The 24187-nt window shown below is 38.9% G+C and overlaps 1 protein-coding gene across 1 annotated transcript in view; it reads left to right on the top strand.

Annotated features, from left to right (window-relative positions):
- Nucleotides 1–14345: 14345 nt before the first annotated feature.
- Nucleotides 14346–24187, top strand: part of suox (sulfite oxidase) — an 892829-nt gene continuing 882987 nt past the window's right edge. Inside the window, exon 1 of the mRNA XM_079843760.1 lies at nucleotides 14346–14429. The gene's annotated coding sequence lies outside the window, so the exon portion shown is untranslated. The remainder of the gene's footprint in view (nucleotides 14430–24187) is intronic.

The raw sequence follows: 24187 nt of genomic DNA, 5'->3' as shown, positions 1-24187 counted from the left end.
TGATCAGTTTGGATTTTTGTACTAAGAGTTTTGAAAATGTACACCTTACATGTGAAAATAGTACCAAAGCGAATAAAAAAAACTGTATAAGCTTGACCAAAAAATGTGCCTGCAAGGAAAAGGATTTAGGATATTGCTGTCTTTTTGTCCCCATAATGTAGAGTTTACCAGACCACAAACACACACCCTATAATCTAAGGTAAATCGCAGAAAATTTAAAAATAATTCATTTCATATGGTTATCCATTTTGGAAATTGCAAACAAAGTAGAAACTATGTTTATATAATCAATATATATAGAAATCTATTGGTGTACCAAATGATTCATTGATTAACCATTAAGATCAGTTGGATTAAATAAAAGACAAATGTATTAAACTGAACGAGAAGAGATGCAAATCAAAAGTTTGATAGTAAGAGCTTTATGAAAGGCAGTTACTGTGAATGAAACATTTATAAAGATGAAACACTTATTTTGTGTAGTGAAAAGGATACTTTGTGGTTTTGTGTATTGTACTAACACAATTGAAAATATGCTGAAATGTTTGAAAAAAGTGCACTTTTGATGATCTGTTGTGATGTTAGCACTATGAGTTTCGAAAATGTACACCTTGCTTGTGAAAATAGTACCAAAGCGAATAAAAAAAACTGTAATTCAGGTAAAGGAGTCAGAAAGGGGGTATAGTTTAGTGGTAGAGCATTTGACTGCAGATCAAGAGGTCCCCTGTTCAAATCCGAGTACCCTCTTTGGTATGGCCAAATCTGTTCTTTCGTATGGTTATACAAGATTCCAACATGCCAAACATTTCTAATATGTGTTGTATTCAACTATGTTTAAATATATATTTTTTAAATCAAGTTTTTGAAAGGGGGTAGAGCTCAGTGGTAGAGCATTTGACTGCAGATCAAGAGTTCACCGGTTCAAATCCGAGTGCCCCCTATTGCTTGACCTAATCTTTTATTTGGTGTTGTTATACTAGTTTCCAACAAGCTAAACATTTCTCAGCTGTATTGTATTCAAATTTTTTTTTAATTCAGGTAAAGTAGTCAGAAAGGGGGTATAGCTCAGTGGTAGAGCATTTGACTGCAGATCAAGAGGTCCCCGGTTCAAATCCGAGTGCCCCCTATTGCTTGACCTAATCTGTTATTTGGTGTTGTTATACTAGTTTCCAACAAGCTAAACATTTCTCAGCTGTATTGTATTCAATTTTTTTTTTAAATTCAGGTAAAGGAGTCAGAAAGGGGGTATAGCTCAGTGGTAGAGCATTTGACTGCAGATCAAGAGGTCCACGGTTCAAATCCGAGTGCCCCCTATTGCTTGACCTAATCTGTTATTTGGTGTTGTTATACTAGTTTCCAACAAGCTAAACATTTCTCAGCTGTGTTGTATTCAACTATGTTTAAATATATATTTTTTAAATTAAGTTTTAGAAAGGGGGTATAGCTCAGTGGTAGAGCATTTGACTGCAGATCAAGAGGTCTCCGGTTCAAATCCGAGTGCCCCCTCTGGCTTGACCTAATCTGTTATTTGGTGTTGTTATACTACTTTCCAACAAGCCAAACATTTCTCAGCAGTTTTTTATTTATTTATTTTATTTATTTTTTTAGATATAGGTGTCAGAAAGGGGGTGAAGCTCAGTGATAGAGCATTTGACTGCAGATCAAGAGGTCTCTGGTTCAAATCCGAGTGCCCCCTATGGCTTGACCTAATCTGTTATTTGGTGTTGTTATACTACTTTCCAACAAGCCAAATATTTCTCAGCTGTGTTGTATTCATTTTTTTTTATTTTAGATATAGGTGTCAGAAAGGGGGTGAAGCTCAGTGATAGAGCATTTGACTGCAGATCAAGAGGTCCCCGATTCAAATCTGAGTGCCCCCTATTGCTTGACCTAATCTGTTATTTGGTGTTGTTATACTAGTTTCCAACAAGCTAAACATTTCTCAGCTGTATTGTATTCATTTTTTTTTTAATTCAGGTAAAGGAGTCAGAAAGGGGGTATAGTTTAGTGGTAGAGCATTTGACTGCAGATCAAGAGGTCCCCTGTTCAAATCCGAGTACCCTCTTTGGTATGGCCAAATCTGTTCTTTCGTATGGTTATACAAGATTCCAACATGCCAAACATTTCTAATATGTGTTGTATTCAACTATGTTTAAATATATATTTTTTAAATCAAGTTTTTGAAAGGGGGTAGAGCTCAGTGGTAGAGCATTTGACTGCAGATCAAGAGTTCACCGGTTCAAATCCGAGTGCCCCCTATTGCTTGACCTAATCTTTTATTTGGTGTTGTTATACTAGTTTCCAACAAGCTAAACATTTCTCAGCTGTATTGTATTCAAATTTTTTTTTAATTCAGGTAAAGTAGTCAGAAAGGGGGTATAGCTCAGTGGTAGAGCATTTGACTGCAGATCAAGAGGTCCCCGGTTCAAATCCGAGTGCCCCCTATTGCTTGACCTAATCTGTTATTTGGTGTTGTTATACTAGTTTCCAACAAGCTAAACATTTCTCAGCTGTATTGTATTCAATTTTTTTTTTAAATTCAGGTAAAGGAGTCAGAAAGGGGGTATAGCTCAGTGGTAGAGCATTTGACTGCAGATCAAGAGGTCCACGGTTCAAATCCGAGTGCCCCCTATTGCTTGACCTAATCTGTTATTTGGTGTTGTTATACTAGTTTCCAACAAGCTAAACATTTCTCAGCTGTGTTGTATTCAACTATGTTTAAATATATATTTTTTAAATTAAGTTTTAGAAAGGGGGTATAGCTCAGTGGTAGAGCATTTGACTGCAGATCAAGAGGTCTCCGGTTCAAATCCGAGTGCCCCCTCTGGCTTGACCTAATCTGTTATTTGGTGTTGTTATACTACTTTCCAACAAGCCAAACATTTCTCAGCAGTTTTTTATTTATTTATTTTATTTATTTTTTTAGATATAGGTGTCAGAAAGGGGGTGAAGCTCAGTGATAGAGCATTTGACTGCAGATCAAGAGGTCTCTGGTTCAAATCCGAGTGCCCCCTATGGCTTGACCTAATCTGTTATTTGGTGTTGTTATACTACTTTCCAACAAGCCAAATATTTCTCAGCTGTGTTGTATTCATTTTTTTTTATTTTAGATATAGGTGTCAGAAAGGGGGTGAAGCTCAGTGATAGAGCATTTGACTGCAGATCAAGAGGTCCCCGATTCAAATCTGAGTGCCCCCTATTGCTTGACCTAATCTGTTATTTGGTGTTGTTATACTAGTTTCCAACAAGCTAAACATTTCTCAGCTGTATTGTATTCATTTTTTTTTTAATTCAGGTAAAGGAGTCAGAAAGGGGGTATAGTTTAGTGGTAGAGCATTTGACTGCAGATCAAGAGGTCCCCTGTTCAAATCCGAGTACCCTCTTTGGTATGGCCAAATCTGTTCTTTCGTATGGTTATACAAGATTCCAACATGCCAAACATTTCTAATATGTGTTGTATTCAACTATGTTTAAATATATATTTTTTAAATCAAGTTTTTGAAAGGGGGTAGAGCTCAGTGGTAGAGCATTTGACTGCAGATCAAGAGTTCACCGGTTCAAATCCGAGTGCCCCCTATTGCTTGACCTAATCTTTTATTTGGTGTTGTTATACTAGTTTCCAACAAGCTAAACATTTCTCAGCTGTATTGTATTCAAATTTTTTTTTAATTCAGGTAAAGGTGTTAGAAAGGGGGTATAGCTCAGTGGTAGAGCATTTGACTGCAGATCAAGAGGTCCACGGTTCAAATCCGAGTGCCCCCTATTGCTTGACCTAATCTGTTATTTGGTGTTGTTATACTAGTTTCCAACAAGCTAAACATTTCTCAGCTGTATTGTATTCAAAAAATTTTTTAATTCAGGTAAAGGTGTTAGAAAGGGGGTATAGCTCAGTGGTAGAGCATTTGACTGCAGATCAAGAGGTCCCCGGTTCAAATCCGAGTGCCCCCTATTGCTTGACCTAATCTGTTATTTGGTGTTGTTATACTAGTTTCCAACAAGCTAAACATTTCTCAGCTGTGTTGTATTCAACTATGTTTAAATATATATATTTTAAATTAAGCTTTTGAAAGGGGGTACAGCTCAGTGGTAGAGCATTTGACTGCAGATCAAGAGGTCCCCGGTTCAAATCCGAGTGCCCCCTATTGCTTGACCTAATCTGTTATTTGGTGTTGTTATACTAGTTTCCAACAAGCTAAACATTTCTCAGCTGTGTTGTATTCAACTATGTTTAAATATATATATTTTCAATTAAGCTTTTGAAAGGGGGTATAGCTCAGTGGTAGAGCATTTGACTGCAGATCAAGAGGTCCCCGGTTCAAATCCGAGTGCCCCCTATTGCTTGACCTAATCTGTTATTTGGTGTTGTTATACTAGTTTCCAACAAGCTAAACATTTCTCAGCTGTATTGTATTCAATTTTTTTTTTAATTCAGGTAAAGGAGTCAGAAAGGGGGTATAGATCAGCAGGCCCGGATTAAGAACATGTAGGGCCCTGGGGCTATGACAAACCCAAGGGCCCCCATAGTAGCCGATCTTAGTGCCACAACGTTTTCTACCACAGAAATAATTAGTATTTTTTAAAAACTAAATCTTCAAAGCACAGAGATACAATGAGTATATACTGTCTGAATTTTCCATTTTAATATTCGGTAGGCCTTAAATGCATAAATGCATTAACTCCAGATATGAGGTCAAAGCAAACCGGTTTCCAGAAAAAGCAACAACTTTTGAGTATATACAACTGCCTTAAGGAGTTTTAAAACCTGTGAGGTCCCAAATTTGAGGTATTTTGGGGGGTTTGGGGGCATGGTCCCCCAAGAAAATTTTGATTTCTCTGATCTATATATGTGCATTTTAAGATGTTTGAAGGCTAAATTTTTTTTAATAATAAGCTTTCAAAACCATGCAGGTGGGCAGTAGATTGTCATACCCATAGTATAACACGCGACTTTGGGCTTCTTTTTATGGCAGGTCGTGTAAAAAAAAACACGTGTTGCAGTTTTTTGGGCTTATTTTAAAAAATGTGTTTGCTTGTTAGGGAAATATGACAAGCAACTTCATTTCTTTACATTTATGGTCGCTGTTTTGTCCAATACATTGACTGACACTGTCTTCTCAAAGCTAATAGCCAATCAGTGCTATGATACAAATGCTGTAGTAATTAGTTCTCACATCCCGCCTCCTTCTCCCCCTCATTGAAGAAAAATTGCATTCAATGTGACATTATAAATGCACGTAATGATAGTTAGTAGACGTAAATAGACGTATACATTTCCACAAACAATGCCACCAGCAGAGATGAACAGAGATGGAGAGGAAACAGGGAGGACAGGCACCTCATTTAATTTAAAAAAATATTTGTATAACATATTTATCATTACAGGCTATAATAAAAATAAAAACTAGTATACTAACAGTAGGTATGGTTCCCAATTAATTTATAATAAATATGTGGCTATATTGCAGCACTCCCTTAGTGCTTGCATACATCCCAATGTGCATACTATCCATCCTAAATAGCATGTGACATTAGTAATTTTCAATACTATTTAGGGCAGATAGTATCAGATTGAGATGCAGGGCTTGTCTTTTTCACAGTTTGTAGTGCGTGTTAACTACTCTGCACCTAATATGTGTGCACTAACTCCGACTAAATTGGCCTTCACGTCACTTTTTCCATCTCCAAACCTCTTCTGTTCACTGCTGATTGGAGGATATTTCATGCCCTTTATTGCAATTTGATGATTTTTTGTAAAATCACATCTGTTTTTGCTTTTCAAACTCAGAGAGGTTTCAATTTTAAAATGTTGCAGGCTCATTTATTGATAACAAAATAACTGATAATAAATTATATTGATGATAATAAATAATATAATAATATTGGGCTTGTTTTTGAAGCTGTGGTTGCTTATTTGTCTTGCCAGAGTTGGCAACACTGGTCATACCTGCTCTCTCCTCATTTCATCACTCTCTCATTCTTTTTCTCTCAGTTTCCTTCTCTTGCCCTGTCTCTTCCCCTCCTAAAGCTGAGCTCTGGCTGATAGTCTGTTCGTTGTTTAACATTGAACGTTGTTTGAAATATGAAATGTTTAGTTTGGCTATAATGTATAGGCTACTTACATCTCACACCGTTTACTGAAGCGTCGCGTGACTCGCGCTGCAGCTTATGTGTACATAAAGCACTCTATTGGTGGTCAATTATTTCACAACATTTATTAGCTATGTAGCCTACACCTCGGAAAAATACAGCGGTCCGGACCTCGGAGACCTCATAGCTGGCTACGGCCATCGTGTAGTCTATATTTACCTCAACACTTCAGACATGGTCGGAGCTTTTCAGTCTGGTTCAGCCAATTTCGCCACAGAGCCTTTACTGTACACATGATGTTGAGCTTGTATCAAATTCAAATGGATAAAACGACTGCCTGGCGCTCGTTATGACTTCAATGGAGCGGCGAAAGCGCCGAACGAGTTTGTCAGCGACGACTCAGCTGCTCTCGCGCTGCCACTGCTGGATGCGCGTGCGGTTTATTCAGGTAGCGCCGTTTCTTCACCTGGCTTTTGATTTTCCCATGCACTCGCAGCACTCCAGTAGCCTAAATAACAGCGCTTAATTTGTGGGGGCGTGGTGTGGTTTTGCGAGCGGCCCAACAGGAAAACTTTAGGTGCTCCCGATCGATTGTCAATCATTTTCTCGGCCAATCACGGGCCCCCTCCGTGCTCGGGCCCTGGGGCTTCAGCCCCACCTAGCCCTTATGTTAATCCGGCCCTGTAGATCAGTGGTAGAGCATTTGACTGCAGATCAAGAGGTCCCCGGTTCAAATCCGAGTGCCCCCTATTGCTTGACCTAATCTGTTATTTGGTGTTGTTATACTAGTTTCCAACAAGCTAAACATTTCTCAGCTGTATTGTATTCAATTTTTTTTAAAATTCAGGTAAAGGAGTCAGAAAGGGGGTATAGCTCAGTGGTAGAGCATTTGACTGCAGATCAAGAGGTCCCCGGTTCAAATCCGAGTGCCCCCTATTGCTTGACCTAATCTGTTATTTGGTGTTGTTATACTAGTTTCCAACAAAATAAACATTTCTCAGCTGTGTTGTATTCAATTTTTTTAATTCAGGTAAAGGAGTCAGAAAGGGGGTATAGCTCAGTGGTAGAGCATTTGACTGCAGATCAAGAGGTCCCCGGTTCAAATCCGAGTGCCCCCTATTGCTTGACCTAATCTGTTATTTGGTGTTGTTATACTAGTTTCCAACAAGCTAAACATTTCTCAGCTGTATTGTATTCAATTTTTTTTTTAATTCAGGTAAAGTCAGAAAGGGGGTATAGCTCAGTGGTAGAGCATTTGACTTCAGATCAAGAGGTCCCCGGTTCAAATCCGAGTGCCCCCTATTGCTTGACCTAATCTGTTATTTGGTGTTGTTATACTAGTTTCCAACAAGCTAAACATTTCTCAGCTGTGTTGTATTCAACTATGTTTAAATATATATATTTTAAAGTAAGCTTTTGAAAGGGGGTATAGCTCAGTGGTAGAGCATTTGACTGCAGATCAAGAGGTCCCCGGTTCAAATCCGAGTGCCCCCTATTGCTTGACCTAATCTGTTATTTGGTGTTGTTATACTAGTTTCCAACAAGCTAAACATTTCTCAGCTGTGTTGTATTCAACTATGTTTAAATATATATTTTTTAAATTAAGCTTTTGAAAGGGGGTATAGCTCAGTGGTAGAGCATTTGACTGCAGATCAAGAGGTCCCCGGTTCAAATCCGAGTGCCCCCTATTGCTTGACCTAATCTGTTATTTGGTGTTGTTATACTAGTTTCCAACAAGCTAAACATTTCTCAGCTGTATTGTATTCAATTTTTTTTTTAATTCAGGTAAAGGTGTTAGAAAGGGGGTATAGCTCAGTGGTAGAGCATTTGACTGCAGATCAAGAGGTCCACGGTTCAAATCCGAGTGCCCCCTATTGCTTGACCTAATCTGTTATTTGGTGTTGTTATACTAGTTTCCAACAAGCTAAACATTTCTCAGCTGTATTGTATTCAATTTTTTTAATTCAGGTAAAGGAGTCAGAAAGGGGGTATAGCTCAGTGGTAGAGCATTTGACTGCAGATCAAGAGGTCCCCGGTTCAAATCCGAGTGCCCCCTATTGCTTGACCTAATCTGTTATTTGGTGTTGTTATACTAGTTTCCAACAAGCTAAACATTTCTCAGCTGTATTGTATTCAAATTTTTTTTTAATTCAGGTAAAGTCAGAAAGGGGGTATAGCTCAGTGGTAGAGCATTTGACTGCAGATCAAGAGGTCCCCGGTTCAAATCCGAGTGTACCCTATTGCTTGACCTAATCTGTTATTTGGTGTTGTTATACTAGTTTCCAACAAGCTAAACATTTCTCAGCTGTGTTGTATTCAACTATGTTTAAATATATATATTTTAAAGTAAGCTTTTGAAAGGGGGTATAGCTCAGTGGTAGAGCATTTGACTGCAGATCAAGAGGTCCCCGGTTCAAATCCGAGTGCCCCCTCTGGCTTGACCTAATCTTTTATTTGGTGTTGCTATACTACTTTCCAACAAGCCAAACATTTCTCAGCAGTTTTTTATTTATTTTTTTTATTTATTTTTTTAGATATAGGTGTCAGAAAGGGGGTGAAGCTCAGTGATAGAGCATTTGACTGCAGATCCAGAGGTCTCTGGTTCAAATCCGAGTGCCCCCTATGGCTTGACCTAATCTGTTATTTGGTGTTGTTATACTACTTTCCAACAAGCCAAATATTTCTCAGCTGTGTTGTATTCATTTTTTTTTATTTTAGATAAAGTAGTCAGAAAGGGGGTATAGCTCAGTGGTAGAGCATTTGACTGCAGATCAAGAGGTCTCTGGTTCAAATCCGAGTGCCCCCTATGGCTTGACCTAATCTGTTATTTGGTGTTGTTATACTACTTTCCAACAAGCCAAATATTTCTCAGCTGTGTTGTATTCATTTTTTTTTATTTTAGATAAAGTAGTCAGAAAGGGGGTATAGCTCAGTGGTAGAGCATTTGACTGCAGATCAAGAGGTCCCCGGTTCAAATCCGAGTGCCCCCTATTGCTTGACCTAATCTGTTATTTGGTGTTGTTATACTAGTTTCCAACAAGCTAAACATTTCTCAGCTGTATTGTATTCAACTATGTTTAAATATATATATTTTAAATTAAGCTTTTGAAAGGGGGTATAGCTCAGTGGTAGAGCATTTGACTGCGGATCAAGAGGTCCCCGGTTCAAATCCGAGTGCCCCCTATTGCTTGACCTAATCTGTTATTTGGTGTTGTTATACTAGTTTCCAACAAGCTAAACATTTCTCAGCTGTGTTGTATTCATTTTTTTTTATTTTAGATAAAGTAGTCAGAAAGGGGGTATAGCTCAGTGGAAGAGCATTTGACTGCAGATCAAGAGGTCCCCGGTTCAAATCCGAGTGCCCCCTATTGCTTGACCTAATCTGTTATTTGATGTTGTTATACTAGTTTCCAACAAGCTAAACATTTCTCAGCTGTGTTGTATTCAATTTTTTTTAAATTCATGTAAAGTAGTCTGAAAGGGGGTATAGCTCAGTGGTAGAGCATTTGACTGCAGATCAAGAGGTCCCCGGTTCAAATCCGAGTGCCCCCTATTGCTTGACCTAATCTGTTATTTGATGTTGTTATACTAGTTTCCAACAAGCTTAACATTTCTCAGCTGTGTTGTATTCAATTTTTTTTAATTCAGGTAAAGGAGTCAGAAAGGGGGTATAGCTCAGTGGTAGAGCATTTGACTGCAGATCAAGAGGTCCCCGGTTCAAATCCGAGTGCCCCCTATTGCTTGACCTAATCTGTTATTTGGTGTTGTTATACTAGTTTCCAACAAGCTAAACATTTTTCAGCTGTATTGTATTCAATTTTTGTTTTAATTCAGGTAAAGGTGTTAGAAAGGGGGTATAGCTCAGTGGTAGAGCATTTGACTGCAGATCAAGAGGTCCACGGTTCAAATCCGAGTGCCCCCTATTGCTTGACCTAATCTGTTATTTGGTGTTGTTATACTAGTTTCCAACAAGCTAAACATTTCTCAGCTGTATTGTATTCAATTTTTTTTTAATTCAGGTAAAGGAGTCAGAAAGGGGGTATAGCTCAGTGGTAGAGAATTTGACTGCAGATCAAGAGGTCTCTGATTCAAATCCGAGTACCCTCTTTGGTATGACCAAATCTGTTCTTTTGTATGGTTATACTAGATTCCAACAAGCCAAACATTTCTAATATGTGTAGTATTCAACTATGTTTAAATATATATTTTTTAAATTAAGTTTTCGAAAGGGGGTATAGCTCAGTGGTAAAGCATTTGACTGCAGATCAAGAAGTCCCCGGTTCAAATCCGAATGTCCCCTATGACTTAAACTAATCTGTTATTAGGGCCCAAGCCCTGAAAGGGCGCAGAGCCCTATTGTTCTTCCTCTGTTTCTTATTAGGGCCCAAGCCCTGAAAGGGCGCAGAGCCCTATTGTTCTTCCTCTGTTTCTTATTATTAGGGCCCAAGCCCAAAGGGCGCAGAGCCCTATTGTTCTTCCTCTGTTTCTTATTAGGGCTCAAGCCTGAAAGGGCGCAGAGCCCTATTGTTCTTCCTCAGATTATTAGGGCCCAAGCCCTGAAAGGGCGCAGAGCCCTATTGTTCTTCCTCAGATTATTCTTTGTTTTTTTTTTTTTTGTTTTTTTTTTCGACTTCTCGGGTACTTTTGGGGCACTTAACATGCTCGAAAACTCTTGAAACTTCGCACGGGCGTCGGAATGCGCGGCCATCAGAGCCGGGCTGAAGCTGGTACCCGGGCGTGGCAGGGGGACTCGACAGCGCCCCCTAAAGTGGGGTCTGAAAACTTGGTCCATATATCAAACACACTTGCACGTACATGTATGAAACTCGGTACACATATAGATCTCATCAGGCCGAACAACTTTCGTGCTCTAAGTTATGCGTCAGCCCTACAGGAAGTGAGCTATTATGGGTTGTTCGGAAAACGCATGCTCTGGAATTTAATATACTCCTCCGAGGCCATTGTTTCGATCATTGCCAAACTCGGTCAGCATGAAGAGAACATATCCAGGATGCTAAATTGCGAGCGGATTTTTGATATCTCAAATGGTTTGGCCGTGGCGAAGCAACGAATTTATGGCGAGAAAAGGGAAACAGGAAGTGTGTTATAACTTGTGCAAACATTGACTGGTTTGGATGAAACTTCAGCTGTGTGTTTGTTGTAAGAAGCCGATCACATGGATATGACTTTTGTGAGTCAAAGTTATAGCGCCACCAACTGGCAGCAGGAAGTGTGTCACTTTCAAAAATGCTTTGAATCACCATCTTATTTTCACCCCATTTACTTCAAACTTCATCAGTATAATGTGAAAACATGACAGATAGAGACGTATGAAATGGATTCCTGAAATTTCAAATACTGTTGCCATGGCAACGTGTCAAAGTTTAATAATCTTTTGGCTGTTCTGAGGCTCTTAGCATGCTTGAAATTGCTTGAAACTGCTTGAAACTCAACACACACATCAGAGATGTCAGTCAGTACACATGGACAAAGCCTCAGAAACGGGCGGGGATGAGGGGCTCTCTAGCGCCACCTTTTGACAAAAGTGGGGGGGTTAGTTTTATCTTCAGTCACCAAACTCGGTACATATATTGTTCTCTTCGAGCCGGACAACTTTCTAATTTACAGTCATTAGCTCCGACCAACAGGAAGTCAGATATTTTGGTTTGAAGGTGAATATTTATGTAATTCAGGGTCTGAGTTTTTACGTTCTCCTCGTAGGCGATTTATTCAATCTCCACCAAACTCGGTCAACATGAAACAAAGATACGGAAGATGCTAAAATGCGAACGAATATTGGATATCTCAAACGGTGTTGCCATGGCGAGGGATTAAATAAGGACAAAAAAAGGGGAACAGAAATTGTCTCATATCTTGTAAAATAATATTTTGATTTAAATTAAATTAAGATTGTATGTTTGGTAATTGAACTTAGATTAATTTAAAATGACTGTACTATTTTTCAGATGAATATATATATATTTTATAAATATTTATTTGTATAATGTATTGTGCCCGTGTGTGCTGCCCTTCCCTCAATGAACACAAGATGGCAGCATTGTGTTAGTTTTGAAGCAGGATAAAAAAAAAACTTGTTTCTCTCTCTCTCTCTCTCTGTGTGTGTGTGTGTGTGTGTGTGTGTGTGTGTGTGTGTGTGTGTGTGTGTGTGTGTGTGTGTGTGTGTGTGTGTGTGTGTGTGTGTGTGTGTGTGTGTGTGTGTGTGTGTGTGTGTGTGTGTGTGTGTGTGTGTGTGTGTGTGTGTGTGTGTGTGTGTGTGTGTGTGTGTGTGGACTGGTAATCATCACGTTATGGGGACAAAATGTCCCCACAAAGATAGCAATATCCGAAATCCTCATCCTTGTGGGGACATTTTTAGGTCCCCATGAGGAAAACATCTTATAAATCAGACTAAGTGATGTTTTTTGAAAATGTAAAATTGCAGAATGTCTCCTGTGAGGGTTAGGTTTAGGGGCAGGGGCAGTGTAGGGGGATAGAATATACGGTATGTACGGTATAAAAACCATTACGCCTATGGAAAGTCCCCATAAAAGATGAAAACACTACATGTGTGTGTGTGTGTGTGTGTGTGTGTGTGTGTGTGTGTGTGTGTGTGTGTGTGTGTGCTTCTGTGATTTCTGAGGACATACATTTGTAGACATTTCATGTGTCCCCGTACATATATTGTTCTCTTCGAGCCGGACAACTTTCTAATTTAACTAATCTAATTTAACTAATTTAAAACTTTCTAATTTTAAATAAAAACGTCATGTGCTGTGTTTGCCAAGATCACGTATGATGTATATGCAGGGTATATGCAGGAATCCTGAAGTAAATTTTAATACCTTTTTAAGACTTTTTTAAGACCTTCTCAAAATATTTAAAGACCTCATCGGCGATGAGAACTACTGTTGAGCAATAAAATAAAAATATATAATCATAAGCTATAACAAAAATATATATTAAATTAGGTGAGTGGATAGTTAAAAAAAATTGCAATTACAAAAAGTAATTCTTGAAAAAACATCTCTGGACTAATTATCTTATCACCTGACAGCCGTGATTCCATGTACTCATTCAGACAGAACTCTTTTTTAAAACAGAGGAGTGTGAGTGTGTTTTCTATACATGTGCTTTACAGAAGGTCATGTGCTGTGTTTGCAAAGATCACTTTTGACACATTTGTCTTTAAATTCATTATTCATAAAACAAAATTCACATTGTTTTCTACAAGTGTCTGTTTATAAGTGTCTTTTTTTCACAGAAAGTTTTTGTTTGAACGTGAATATTTGTATAATTCAGGGTCTGAGTTTTTACGTTCTCCTCGTAGGCGATTTATTCAATCTCCACCAAACTCGGTCAACGTGAAACGGAAGCTTAACGCATTAAAAATATTTAACGCAAATAACGCAGCGTCCGTTTTTATATCCATTTTTGCTTAGCGTTACATGATCACGCTCCTATTCATGTAAATGCTTCCAAGCGCGACAAGACACAAGAGAGCGCGCTGTATGCCAATGTCCTGTCTGTGTGTGTGTGTGTGTGTGTGTCAATGTCCTGTCTGTGTGTGTGTGTGTGTGTGTGTGTGTGCCAGTGTCCTGTCTGTGTGTGTGTGTCAGTGTCCTGTCTGTGTGTGTGTGTGTGTGTGTGTGTGTGTGTGTGTCAGTGTCCTGTCTGTGTGTGTGTGTGTGTCAGTGTCCTGTCTGTGTGTGTGTGTGTGTGTGTGTGTGTGTGTGTGTGTGTGTGTGTGTGTGTGTGTGTGTGTGTGTGTGTGTGTGTGTGTGTGTGTGTGTGTGTGTGTGTGTGTGTGTGTGTGTGTGTGCGTGTGTGCGTGTGTGTGTGTGATATGTAGGTTTAGGGGTAGTGTAGGGGGATAGAATGTACAGTTTGTACAGTATAAAAACGGGGTGTAACGATTCATCTACTACATCGATGTATCGATTTATTTTCCTATGATCGAACTACATCGATCTGTGCTCGGCAAGTTGGCCTTCCGGACGACATATATCGATCTAACATCGTTTTAAAAGGTAATCAATCGATTGTATCGATCATAGGAAATAACGCATTGGATTTAAGCACGTCAGACTTTATATGGATGTTTTTTCTTAGCACTTTTAATGATAAAGGCGTTAAACGTTACTCGATTCAGTCTGCCTATCTGTGACATCATCGCAACGCACCAGCAGCAGCGCTCATTGAAATGAATGGGATCGTGTCGCTTTGTCGCTGCGTGTCGCTGGCGGTGTGAACGGGGCTTGAGAAAACAAAACATAGCATGGCGGATGGCAGAGGAGAAGCCAACGAGCGAGAAATTATCAAGCCACCAGGAGAAAGCGCTACCTGTACTTTCAACCCTTGCTTGTTACCTGTGCATTCCTGCCACCAGTGCGCCAGCAGAGCGAGTTTTTAGTACTGCTGGAGACATAGTGAACGCACAGAGAAGTGTTCTGCGGTCAGATCATGGTGATATTTTTGAAAAAGAAATCTGTAGAGTCATTGAAGAGTAGTTGGTTACATTTTATCTTTTGTTAAATATTGTTTGTTTATTAAACTGAGAGTAGTAGCAGGCCAGTTTATTCAATCTGAAGAAATGTTGGTTGCACTTTATTTTTGATATTAATATTGTATTTGTATTATTTTAATGTTGAAAAACAACAGCAAAAGTAGCAGGTAAACTTACTATTAATTAAACCTGAAGAGAAGTTAGTTGCACTTTATTTTTTATATTAATATTGTAATATTTTTATGTTGGAAAACAAAAGCAGAAGTAGCAGGTTAACCTACTGTTGAAATGTTGGTTGCACTTACTGTGCTTTTATTAAAATGTATTGAATATTGAAAATGAGAGCAGAAAAGGTTATCTTCCTGTTAATTCAACCTAAACTGTTGGTTGCACTTTATTCAAATAAAATTTTAATGCATTTGCCATTAATTGTTGTTTACTTGTTTGTTTATATCCATAATTAATTGATATACCGGATTCCCTTACAAGAAACAACAGGAATCTTGGAAACTTCACCTGCACTGACCAGTATCCAGATATTTATTTCAGTCACACAATTTTTGGCTAAAAAGTTACTGAATCGATTTCAAGTCACTGAATCGTTTCGGATCGTATCGTTCTAAATTAACCAATATCGTCCTTGAATCGTATCGACAACCTCAAATCGTGATACGAATCGTATCGTTGTTAAAACGAATCGTTACACCCCTAATAAAAACCATTAAGTCTATGGAATGCCCTCTGCCTGTCTTTCCCCTTCCCCCTCACTCTCACCCTGTGAGTTTGTGTGTGTGCCTTTCTCTCAGTCCTTCCCCTCCCCCTCTCCCTCACTCTCACTCTATCACTGTGTGTGTGTGTGTGTGTGTGTGTGTGTGTGTGTGTGTGTGTGTGTGTGTGTGTGTGTGTGTGTGTGTGTGTGTGTGTGTGTGTGTGTGTGTGTGTGTGTGTGTGTGTGTGTGTGTGTGTGTGTGTGTGTGACTCTCTCTTGATGATGATAATTTAACCCTTTTTATATAGGCTATCACAAAACTTTCACTTGAAATAAAAACGTCATGTGATGTGTTTGCCAAGATCACGGATGATGCATATGTCTTTAAATTAATTATTTACTGATATAATATAAATGTATTAAAACATAAATTTCACATGATTTTATAAAAGTGGCTATTTATAATAAACTTCCATAAAATGTAGACACGCATCTTACTCTTACCTAACACTGATATTAAAATCATCTTTGCTGTTTCTGTGATTTGGTTCCATTTATTAATTTTGTCATTTATTTTTTATATTGGACCACACATATTGATTTCAAATATATTCAAAATATTTTTTTCAGAGAGTGAAATAAAAAAAACTTTCTCCCACCATTTAGATTTTATTTCTTTTTGTTGTTAAAATCTTGGGAATCTTGTTCAATGTGAGGATTGCCTCTCTCTCAGTCCTTCCCCTCCCCCCTCACTCTCAGGCTCACCCTGTGTGTGTGTTTGAGTGTGTGTGCGCGCACGTGTGTGTGTGTGTTTGTCTCTCTCACCCTGTGAGTTTGTGTGTGTGCCTTTCTCTCTGGGAATGATAATTTAACCCTTTCGTATCATAGACTATCACAAAAACTATCACTTTAGTGTGAATTAGTAAAAAAGAACTACAAACACCTTGAATTAAATACTGGCCTTCTGGACTTACAACATTTTGAGCAGGAAAAGATAACTTTTATCTATTTTATCCTATGACATTAAAATTAATCTAGATTTAAATTACATCATGGGTGTGGCTTGTGGTGATAGTGGCACCAGTTGCTGCGGTAAATGTGGCATATTCGAGCGATTCTAAAATATTCTCCTGTTTAAATGCATATTGCCTGCCGTGCACAGTTAAGCTGATGCCACCGGCGTGGTGGTGCCACCGGCTTGGGCCCGTCATCGCTGCTCGCAGCTTTAATTCTTTTTCTTTTTCTTTTTTCTTTTTTATTTTTTTTTTCGACTTCTCGGGTACTTTTGGGGAACTTAACATGCTCGAAAACTCTTGAAACTTTGCACACACGTCGGAATGCGCGGCCATCAGAGCCGGGCTGAAGCTGGTACCTGGGCGTGGCAGGGGGACTCGACAGCGCCCCCTAGAACGCGTTCAGAAACTTGGTCCATATATCAAACACACTTGCACGTACATGTATGAAACTCGGTACACATATAGACCTTATCGGGCCGAACAACTTTCGTGCTCATAGTTATGCGTCAGCCCAACAGGAAGTGAGCTATTATGGGTTGTTCGGAAAACCCATGCTCTGGAATTTAATATACTCCTCCGAGGCCATTGTTTTGATCATTGCCAATCTCGGTCAGCATGAAGTGAACATATCCAGGATGCTAAATTGCGAGCGGATTTTTTATATGTCAAATGGTTTGGCTGTGGCGAAGCAACAAATTTATGGCGAGAAAAGGGAAACAGGAAGTGTGTTTTAACTTGTGCAAATATTGACTGATTTGGATGAAACTTCAGCTGTGTGTTTGTTGTAAGAGGCCGATCACATGGATATGACTTTTGTGAGTCAAAGTTATAGCGCCACCAACTGGCAGCAGGAAGTGTGTCACTTTCAAAAATGCTTTGAATCACCATCTTATTTTCACCTGATTTACTTCAAACTTCATCAGTATAATGTGAAAACATGACAGATAGAGACGTATGAAATGGATTCCTAAAATTTCAAATACTGTTGCCATGGCAACGTGTCAAAGTTTAATAATCTTTTGGCTGTTTTGAGGCTCTTAGCATGCTTGAAATTGCTTGAAACTGCTTGAAACTCAACACACACATCAGAGATGTCAGTCAGTACACATGGGCAAAGCCTCAGAAACGGGCGGGGATGAGGGGCTCTCTAGCGCCACCTTTTGACAAAAGTGAAGGGCTTCGTTTCATCTACAATCACCAAACTCAGTATATATATTGACCTCATCGAGCCGGACAACTTTCTAATTTACAGTCATTAGCTCCGACCAACAGGAAGTCAGATATTTTGGTTTGAAGGTGAATTTTTGGTTAAATCGGGGTCTGAGTTTTTACGTTCTCCTCGTAGGCGATTTATTCAATCTCCACCAAACTCGGTCAACATGAAACAAAGATACGGAAGATGCTAAAATGTGAACGTGTGTGTGTGTGTGTGTGTGTGTGTGTGTGTGTGTGTGTGTGTGTGTGTGTGTGTGTGTGTGTGTGTGTGTGTGTGTGTGTGTGTGTGTGTGTGTGTGGTACTGCGCCCCTCATGAATATTCGCTCCCGTTTATCGTAATGTCAGATTTTGTCAGACCACTGTGTACAAGTGCGTTTATTCAGGATAGAAACAGCACCTGAGAAAACATCTGTGATTTGGACCTGTTTGCAGCAACTATTAAAAGAAAGGTAAGTTAATCTGCAGTTTAATCGCTTGTGGCTAAGTTTGGCTTGTTTGTGCGTGTTTTATAAGCTCTTTTCTGCTCGTTTTGCAGTAAGAAAGCAGCTAGCGCCTGATGCTAACGGCGCTAGCATAGTCATTCTGATCCCAGACTGTCAGGAGAGAATCAGAGATGCTTGTAAGATTTAATTTGTTTTAGATTCCAATATAATTGTAAATAACTTATTTTGAGCACATAAATCAGTCTAGCCATCGTAACAATGCATTGTCATGACTACAGTCTGTGAAGGGGATACAGTATCCTGACATGCTACTGTTAAATATTACTGCAGTTTAACGTTAGCTTGGTTTAAAGTTATTATTATTATTATTATTATATTATTATTAAGAAACAAAGCGATCAATATATGCTTTTATTCCTCCTGAATGTAATAAAATATACTCTGTACCAATAGAACTCTAAGTATTAATGTTTATTATGAAAACAATCTTGCTGAAGAATGTCAAATTAAATGCAATGCTCATAATTATTGGTGTTTTTCTCTATGACAGCAGACACATCAGATAATGGCTGAAATGAGAAAGCTCAAGCCACTGGAGGAGGCCGTAAAGTTTTCACTTCAGAGGAAAGAATGGTCTGATAGAGCTAAGTTTAAGTGAAAGAGCTACGGCTAACTTATCTTAAAATTTTCCACCCTGTTGATTCCGCCCTGTTAGATCTATAAACCTAACAGGGTGGACATTCTAATAGAATAAATCGTATTTAGTGTATATTGCAAATTCTATAAACACATATATGCATATATAAATATTATAAAACCATGTTATAGGTGCAGTGCCACACATTACTGAGGGCAAATCATGCAGGACAATGACGGAAAACTCCTCCACTGTTATGGTCTTCCACCCTGTTAGGCGAGTCATTTTTAAATAATAATTTGACTGCAACGTTAAATGTTTTGCATACTTATGTTTTATTTTGGGAGGTGAGGATCATTAACAGCATATACAATATATGTTTTTGAACACATTTTTTTATTATTTACCATCCTGTTGGCAAAAATGGGAACAAAAAGTACCTGTTCTTAATAATCAAGACATTCTATTCATCAATAATAGTTTTGTTATTGTTTCAAGAATTTAAAAAAATACCATGATGGCATAAGGGACATATACTATCCAAGAAAAACTTGTTATTGTTTAACATTAACATTTTGTGATAACTATGTATATGTCCCTAAAAGGGTGGAACATCTTCACGGCCCGTGTCTGAACAATGAATCTACCCATAATTATTATTTTTTTAGTCCCTGAGCTTGACCAATATGTATTCTGACTAGTTAAACATGTCACCATTTTGGTAGAATGCTAAAAACATGAAAATCATGTACTTTTTTTTCAAACATTTATGAAGCCAAAATGTTACCGCATACCAGGAATGACCCAGCTATAGTTTCTAACTGTGTTGCTATTTGATTAGAAAAAAGAAAGACAAAAGTGAACATTTGCCTGCATGGTAGCCTAATGAGGTGCCGTCAATGGTCTTCCTTTGTAAATAAACCCTTATTGTAACAAATGATATAGTTAAACAATTACAAGAACTATATGTTAGTTCTAAGGCTGAGAACAAGTTAGAAAGAGCTTTAAAATACGGACCTTCTTGAATTATTGAATAAACAATCCCCCCATAACCACGCCCCCAACAAAGCCCCGCCCCCTCTGGTGAGTACCGGCACTTTATTTTTTCCACTACAAGCACTGGCGTTGGTAATGGTACTCCTGGTTTACTGGAATGGGGTTCAATTCCCTACTGTGTCCTTGTTATTTTGTACCAACTACATAGAATGTAATAGTTTAATTACATTTAAACTAACTACAAATTATATATACAAGTGTTCCCACAAATAAAGTATAAATCATGTAAAATACTACATGTAATGTATGGTATTCTGAACTCATTATGATTTGACCTTTGACATCATCTGACATGAAATTAATTTAAATGTAATTGATCTCATAGATGTGGTCCTATATGTGATCCTATGACATTACAATTCATCTATATTTAAATTACATCATGGGTGTGGCTTATGGTCATAATGGCACCAGCTGCTGCAGTAAATGTGGCATATTCGAGTGATTTTTAAAATATTCTCCTGTTTAAATGCATATTGCCTGCCATGCACAGTTAAGCTGATGCCACCGGCGTGGCGGTGCCACCGGCTTGAGCCCGTCATCGCTGCTCGCAGCTTTAATTATTATTAGGGCCCAAGCCCAAAGGGCGCAGAGCCCTATTGTTCTTCCTCTGTTTCTTATTAGGGCCCAAGCCCTGAAAGGGCGCAGAGCCCTATTGTTCTTCCTCAGATTATTCTTTTTTTTTTTTTTTTTTTTTTTTCGACTTCTCGGGTACTTTTGGGGCACTTAACATGCTCGAAAACTCTTGAAACTTCGCACGGGCGTCGGAATGCGCGGCCATCAGAGCCGGGCTGAAGCTGGTACCCGGGCGTGGCAGGGGGGCTCGACAGCGCCCCCTTAAGTGGGGTATGAAAACTTGGTCCATATATCAAACACACTTGCACGTACATGTATGAAACTTGGTACACATTTAGATCTCATCGGGCCGAACAACTTTCGTGCTCATAGTTATGTGTCAGCCCAACAGGAAGTGAGCTATTATGGGTTGTTCGGAAAACGCATGCTCTGGAATTTAATATACTCCTCCGAGGCCATTGTTTCGATCATTGCCAAACTCGGTCAGCATTACGTGAACATATTCAGGATGCTAAATTGCGAGCGGATTTTTGATATCTCGAAAAGTCTGGCCGTGGCGATGCAACGAATTTATGGCGAGAAAAGGGAAACAGGAAGTGTGTTATAACTTGTGCAAACATTGACTGGTTTGGATGAAACTTCAGCTGTGTGTTTGTTATAAGAAGCCGATCACATGGATATGACTTTTGTGAGTCAAAGTTATAGCGCCACCAACTGGCAGCAGGAAGTGTGTCACTTTCAAAAATGCTTTGAATCACCATCTTATTTTCACCAGATTTATTTCAAACTTCATCAGTATAATGTGAAAACATGACAGATAGAGACGTATGAAATGGATTCCTGAAATTTCAAATACTGTTGCCATGGCAACGTGTCAAAGTTTAATAATCTTTTGGCTTTTCTGAGGCTCTTAGCATGCTTGAAATTGCTTGAAACTGCTTGAAACTCAACACACACATCAGAGATGTCAGTCAGTACACATGGGCAAAGCCTCAGAAACGGGCGGGGATGAGGGGCTCTCTAGCGCCACCTTTTGACAAAAGTGAAGGGCTTCGTTTCATCTACAATCACCAAACTCAGTATATATATTGACCTCATCGAGCCGGACAACTTTCTAATTTACAGTCATTAGCTCCGACCAACAGGAAGTCAGATATTTTGGTTTGAAGGTAAATTTTTGGTTAAATCGGGGTCTGAGTTTTTACGTTCTCCTCGTAGGCGTTTTATTCAATCTCCACCAAACTCGGTCAACATGAAACAAAGATACTGAAGATGCTAAAATGTGAACGGATATTGGATATCTCAAACGGTGTTTCCATGGCAAGGGATTAAATAAGGACAAAAAAGGGGAACAGAAATTCTCTGTGTCTGCTGCTCTCCCCTCAATGAACACAAGATGGCAGCATTGTATTAGTTTTGAAGCAGGATAAAAAAAAAACTTGTTTCTCTCTCTCTCTCTCTCTCTCTCTCTCTCTCTCTCTTGTTTGTGATTTATGAGGACACAAATTTGTATAATGACATGGGTATTACACTGGTATTACAACGTGTATGTGTGTGTGTTTAAAAACATACTAAAACAATGTTTTATTAAAATGTAACCAAATAGCTTTAAAATAATCATACTATTTTTCAGATCAATATATTTATTTTATTTAATATATTTCTTCTGAATATTTATTCTCTGTCTGCCCTCCCCTCACTAAAAGGTAGCAGTGTTGTTCTGAGGCTCTTAGCATGCTTGAAATTGCTTGAAACTGCTTGAAACTCAACACACACATCAGAGATGTCAGTCAGTACACACATGGACAAAGCCTCAGAAACGGGCGGGGATGAGGGTCTCTCTAGCGCCACCTTTTGACAAAAGTGGGGGGGTTAGTTTTATCTTGAGTCACCAAACTCGGTACATATATTGTTCTCTTCGAGCCGGACAACTTTCTAATTTACAGTCATTAGCTCCGACCAACAGGAAGTCAGATATTTTGGTTTGAAGGTGAATATTTATGTAATTCAGGGTCTGAGTTTTTACGTTCTCCTCGTAGGCGATTTATTCAATCTCCACCAAACTCGGTCAACATGAAACAAAGATACGGAAGATGCTTAAATGCGAACGAATATTGGATATCTCAAACGGTGTTGCCATGGCGAGGGATTAAATAAGGACAAAAAAAGGGGAACAGTAATTGTCTCATATCTTGTAAAATAATATTTTGATTTAAATTAAATTAAGATTGTATGTTTGGTAATTGAACTTAGATTAATTTAAAATGACTGTACTATTTTTCAGATGAATATATATATATTTTATAAATATTTCTTTGTATAATGTATTGTGCCCGTGTGTGCTGCCCTTCCCTCAATGAACACAAGATGGCAGCATTGTGTTAGTTTTGAAGCAGGATAAAAAAAAAACTTGTTTCTCTCTCTCTCTCTCTCTCTCTCTCTCTCTCTCTCTCTCTCTCTCTCTCTCTCTCTCTCTCTCTCTCTCTCTCTCTCTCTCTCTCTCTCTCTCTCTCTCTCTGTGTGTGTGTGTGTGTGTGTGTGTGTGTGTGTGTGTGTGTGTGTGTGTGTGTGTGTGTGTGGGCATGTTTTTGTGAAATATCAGGACACAAATGGACACCCAACACCCAACACCCAACCTTTTTTCAGTCATTTTATCATACGTTACGCTAGGGGTGATAGTGGCACCAGTTGCTGCGGTAAATGTGGCATATTCGAGCGATTCTAAAATATTCTCCTGTTTAAATGCATATTGCCTGCCGTGCACAGTTAAGCTGATGCCACCGGCGTGGCGGTGCCACCGGCTTGGGCCCGTCATCGCTGCTCGCAGCTTTAATTATTATTATTATTATTATTTTATCGACTTCTCGGGCACTTTTGGGGCTCTTACCATGCTCAAAAACTCTTGAAACTTAGCACACACATCGGAATGCGCGGCCATCAGAGCCGGGCTGAAGCTGGTACCCGGGCGTGGCAGGGGGACTCGACAGCGCCCCCTAAAGTGGGGTCTGAAAACTTGGTCTATATATCAAACACACTTGCACGTACATGTATGAAACTCGGTACACATATAGACCTCATTGGGCCAAACAACTTTCGTGCTCTAAGTTACGTGTCAGCCCAACAGGAAGTGAGCTAATATGGGTTGTTCTGAAAACACATGCTCTGGAATTTAATATACTCCTCCGAGGCCATTGTTTCAATCAGTGCCAAACTCGGTCAGCATGAAGTCAAGACACAGAGGATGCTAAATTGCGAGCGGATTTTTGATAACTCAAACGGTTTGGCCGTGGCGAAGCAACGAATTTATGGCGAGAAAAGGGAAACAGGAAGTGTGTAATAACTTGTGCAAACATTGAATGATTTGGATGAAACTTCAGCTGTGTGTTTGTTGTAGGAAGCCGATCACATGGATATGACTTTTGTGAGTCAAAGTTAAAGCGCCACCAACTGGCAGCAGGAAGTGTGTCACTTTCAAAAATGCTTTGAATCCCCATCTTATTTTCACCTGATTGACTTCAAACTTCATCAGTATAATGTGAAAACATGACAGATAGAGACATATGAATGGATTCCTAATATTTCAAAAAATGTTGCCATGGCAACATGTCAAAGTTTAATAATGTTTTTGGATGTTTGTGTGCCCTCCCCTCTATCACCACAAGGTGGCAGTGTTGTATTATTTTTGAAACTCCCTTTCTCTGTATGTGTGCTTGTTAATGACATTTGAGTTACAATTCTTTTCACCTGACAGCCGTGATTTCATGTACTCATTCAGACAGAACTCTTTTTTAGAACAGAGTGTGAGTGTGTTTTCTATACATGTGCTTTACAGAAGGTCATGTGCTGTGTTTGCAAAGATCACTTTTGACACATTTGTCTTTAAATTCATTATTTACTGACATAGTTCAAATTTATATAAAAAAAAAAATTCACATTATTTTCTA

Source organism: Gobio gobio, assembly GCF_949357685.1.
Source record: "Gobio gobio genome assembly, chromosome: 19".
In the NCBI taxonomy this organism is placed as follows: Eukaryota; Metazoa; Chordata; class Actinopteri; order Cypriniformes; family Gobionidae; genus Gobio; species Gobio gobio.
The sequence above is the reverse complement of the archived record's forward strand: the minus strand, read 5'-3'. Positions and strand labels throughout refer to the sequence as shown.